Genomic DNA, 5,000 nt, shown 5'->3' with positions numbered 1-5,000 from the left:
GAGACCTCAGAGAGTCAAACGCCGCCCTTCTTGTTATTAGGTTGCTCAAAACTAAATTTGAAGATCTGGATAAGTCAGTTATAGTATATTCCTATGGAACTCCCATCAGAGTCACAGGGGCAGGACAGCCAGGATTAATATCGCTTGGAAGCCAAAATCTTGTCACAGAGAAACGAAGGACGCCTTTGGGATATGGGACTCTGTGCCAACGGGCGAGGATGTATGAGAGGGTGTTCCCATTGCTTAGGGTCACCATAGTAATTCCCATACCCATACCTACCCAGACCCTCCCCTACAACGGTAAACCCTCTGGGCATTGTCATTATTGATCACTTCCGTTTCAAGCTAATGGTAAAGGGTGCCATATTGTTCGCCCTCTCTCATCGTAGAGGGTGACTTTTGTGTCTGACTTTCGCACACTCTCCCACTTGGCTTCCTTCTCCCTTCTCGCTCACTTGTTGCGGGGAGTCGTTTTTTCTTTCGTTCTTTCTTTCTACTGCTCTTCTTTTTTTCTTGCTTAATCGGACCTCATACTGACTAGTACTCTTAGCATCGTGTTTGTTCATTTTAGTCCATAGCGTTTCAACCGTGGAGATTTTATTTCTGTTTTTAGGATGAGCAAAGTGTGATCGCCTTCGTTGATGACGATGATTATTATTATTGTTATTATTATTATTAATATTGCTGCCGTCCTTTTTTGTCGTGAGCGATCTTGTAAGTATGTTCACTTGGAGTGCTACACCAATTCCCTGCTATTCGTCCATTCATTCAGAATCATCCTACAATAGTATTGGCCATGGCGTTTTCTTGGCGCTTCAGTAGGTTCAAGTGGCATGGAATAGAGGCGAATTCTAATTTATAAATGGGAGTGGAAAAAAAATCATGAGCAGGACTAAGATGAATTTTTGTGTTATGTAGGCTCATCGGCATTACTCTTGAAAGTGATTTGTTTGTCTGATCGTGACCTTTCATTTTCCCTTGTTATTGTTCAGGATGTCAATATTTTAGTTTCGGGGAGATCAAACGAGGTCAACATAAATGCCTCTTGTCACCATTATAAAGCTAATTCATTTTAGTTTCGTTTTTATTTAAGCTGAATTCTACTACTACTATTACTACTACTACTACTACTACTACTACTACTACTTTTGTTACTATTACTAATACAGCCTAGAAAGGGTATTAAATTCGTCAGACTTCCTCAGGCGACTTACTGTTTCTATAGCACATTTTCTACGATGAAATTTGTTTCTTTGCGAGGTTCGGTGTGTCCTCTTCTACATGAGGCCGGTAGGGAGAAAATTAAGAAGGAATATCTGGCTATAGTAGACACAACTGTCGAAAGGATCAAGTGCCCTTTACTCTCTCTCTCTCTCTCTCTCTCTCTCTCTCTCTCTCTCTCTCTCTCTCTCTCTCTCTCTCTCTCTCGTTTTTTATTCAGTTATCCTCATCCCCATTCAGACAAATGCTCACCACTGTCTACAACAGTTTCAGTGCAACACTAGCCAAAGAGGTTGTAAGAACCCAGATATCTGGAACAGGGCTTTTTAGGCGGGGTGTAAGGGTGGGGGGAATTATTATAGAAAGTAATATTTCCAGAATAGAGGAGTAAAAAAGGATATGAATTAAATCAGGGATCTCACATACGGTCATTTCGGATCCAATATTCCCATTTACTATAATTTTCAATCATATTTTCCTCTGACGCAATTTGCTTACAGTTCATTCTTACATTGCTGTTTCCGCCTTTCTTTCATTCGTTCATTACAGCAGCTCTTGACTGTCAATACTTCATCCTAGATCTGATGTTGCTCTTCTTGTGTGAACCTCCACCCACCCTCGAGTGGAAGGTGTCGGTGGCAACAAGTTGCTGCTGGCAGGATGTAAACTTGGTAATGAGGCCTTTTCTGTGGAAATCTCTCTCTCTCTCTCTCTCTCTCTCTCTCTCTCTCTCTCTGTTTTTGCTAAATTAATTTTATCCACGAGTCCGCTTAGTGTCTGGTAGAGCAAATGAATTTTGAGAGTTGATAAACAACTTGGTAAAAATATTTTCGACTCTTGAGATTAATTATGACAGCTAATGATTAGAAATTCCCGAGAAATTAAGCGATTAATTCTGAAGGAGATTATGATTTTAAAAATTTTTTTTTTAAATTTTTCTTTATTTATTTAATTATTTATTTATTTTTTGGTCCTTTGCTTAGCAGGATTACGCAGTTGGTTATGTTATATCTGGATTTTTTACAATATCCCAGAGGTTGGTCTTGCGGCGGGCAACAAGGGCAAGAATTTGGGAGAGTCCGGATCTGGACGAGTGGCCTCTTGGCGAAGCGGTTGGATTGGTAACCCTTGGCGGAGGTTTGTGGTGCAACCATCAAAAATCCAAGTTAAGATACTACAGTCAGTCATACTGCATAATGTTTACGGATATTGTGAAGTAAGGCAGAATGATGAGTTGATGAAGATGTACTTAGTGTTTTTTAAGTGTATTTTCAACTGCAGCTGACTTCTTTTTAACATCCGACCGTAAAAAAAACCCTTCTGCATTCTTATGAAATAAATGTATATTTTGCTTTCTAAAACGGAAAACCAAACTGAATTCAGTTAGAAACGAAGGAAAACATCCCCCGTATTTGTGAATTCTTTTTATACTGCCATTTTCATCCCGGCATGATTTTTGACACCTACAAAAGAAAAGTGTAGATTTCCTTTCCCCACAAAATGAGCCTCTGGGCGTTGACTTACAAACAGGAACCCCGATCTAATTCGATTTGAAAGTGAAGGAAAGAGCTTCTCTCTCCATGTTGAATGCGAGTAACGAATTATTTATTATGACCACTCTCTCTCCCTCTCTGCATTCATCCTCCGCTTTATCAGACGATCGGTCACCGCTGCTTTGCCCTTCATTGTGTAATCCTACAAGTATTGCTAATGATCATGACAATTTAATGGTCTGGTCTAGGGTGGGTTGAAGTACCAGGGAAGGGATGGGAAGGGATGAGATTGTGTGTGCGTAAGAGCGCGCGCGCGTACATGTTTAAAAAAGGGGCGTGACCACACCGGAAGTTTTATCCAGTCTACCGCCGCCGATGGTAGAGCGATTTAGGCCTGTGAATTACAAGCGGCATTGTTCATTAAGCCTATTGAATATTTTTTTAATATATCGTTTTATGAATAAAGATTAATGACGAGCAGGGAAAGACATGTCATCATTATTTCTTTCTTTGAGGCGGTTTTTCGGCTTGTAACGGCTCGACGATGTCTTTCGTGGTGTCGATTGATGTTTTGAATGTGCATAACAAGTCCTTTACGCCTGTAGGTCATTCATTCACAGACAGATGTTCAGAGTTGAATTCTCAGAATTTGTCAGACTGTTATCCTCTCAGATGTGTTGAAATGTATTTGGTACTTATAATTGTCGATGACTGAATTGATAATCGAATGAAGCATTAACATTTGTAAGACTTTTGTTATTTTCCTGTAATCCCCGGGAGTCTACATGATATTTACATATATTTTAAAAAGTATGCCTTTTAGTTTTTCTGTTTTCTAATATTCCTTTTTTTAGTATATAAAGTCCTTGTAAGGAAGTGTTATTGAATTTCTTTTGAAATTAAATTTTTTTTAAAAGACTGCTATTGTCACATTAAGCAGGCCTCGTGCAGAACTGGTTAATAGTCTTTGAGTAGCCCTTAACAAAGACCTTTGTGTACTGTAGACTCTGGATTCCGAACTGCGGATTGTGTATAACTTCACGAGTGAAAATATCACTGCCCTCAAGTAACTGAATTAAATATGCGTAAATTGAAGAACTATTAGCATAAAAAGAACATCCAGCAGATAACGCACTATTTTGCCTAAACAGAGAAAACTTTCCATCTCCTCATGTGCCCTATTTGTTTGCAATTAGATGTCGCTCCGTCAATTTCCGTGTGTTCCGGACATACAGGTGACTGGAATAAACATCGAGACTTGGTCAGTAAATTTTGTCTTTGACTTTTGAAGCTCAGAATCGGTGACCCTAATTAAAGGAACCAAAATAGCGCATCCGTGCAGTGGAAAATGGCTAAAGGCTCGGGCCACGCTACTTTCGTTCTTCATTCCTGTATAGGAGAGGACCCTGCCGGTGGTGAGAGAGGCTGGGCCTAGGCTTTGGGCTGGAAGACGGCAAACCTAAATGTGGTGTTTATTGGCCGTAGAGCATCGTTGTTACCCACGGGGAAAATATAAGGCTACACGCTCCTATTATTTCTATCATTTCGAGACTGATGTTATAAGTTATCGGTATTAAAATGATAGTACGTATATTTAACCTGATATGGAGCGTTTAGGTGGTCTATAGTGCTTGTTTTATCTTTGGCACCATAATTTTCAAGGCAGAAACATTGAACATCAGCTCCTTTAACAGTTAATCAGTGAGAAGGCTGATAAATGTATCTGCCAAATTTAGTCCCCATTAGTCCGTCCGTTCTTGAGACAGCTTCCAAACAACCAAAGTCACGGATGAGAAAATCAAATCTTTTCAGCTTCAGTGTCGGAGATAACAAAAGGAAACTATGAATGACACTAAACCACTTTCAGTCCGGACATTTTTGCCTTCTCCTGTTCTTGATGTTTCTCATAATTTATTCCTTCCCACTTCCTTTCTCAGTGTTCCTTGTTGAGCCCCTAATGGCCTTGCTAAATGCCTATTCACAGCTGTTCTCTGGGGTTACTTATTCTTTGCATTTTATCACTCCCTCTATCCGCTGAAATGTTTCCCAAACCCCCCTGCCCCTCCCAAACACCCCCACCCCGTCAGCAACAGGTTCAAAAGCCAGGAGCACAAAGCGGTTTAAATGTGCGTCATTGAAGTTGAATTGTTGATGATAAGCAATACAGCAGTTAGTCTTCAATGAGAGCCCTCAATCTCTCTCTCCCCTCTCCAACCCGATCCTACAGCACAACCCAGACACACACTCACAAACCATCAATGGCTACCTATAATGGCCCACAACTTT

General features: G+C 40.3%; 1 protein-coding gene across 1 annotated transcript in view; it reads right to left on the bottom strand.

Annotated features, from left to right (window-relative positions):
• LOC135221175 (probable DNA-directed RNA polymerase subunit delta) overlaps positions 1 to 5,000 on the bottom strand; it is a 121,639-nt gene that overhangs the window by 114,269 nt on the left and 2,370 nt on the right. The window lies entirely within an intron of this gene.

Source organism: Macrobrachium nipponense, chromosome 2, assembly GCF_015104395.2.
Source record: "Macrobrachium nipponense isolate FS-2020 chromosome 2, ASM1510439v2, whole genome shotgun sequence".
Lineage (NCBI taxonomy): Eukaryota > Metazoa > Arthropoda > Malacostraca > Decapoda > Palaemonidae > Macrobrachium > Macrobrachium nipponense.
Note: the sequence above shows the minus strand (reverse complement) of the source record. Positions and strands in the feature narration are given on the sequence as shown.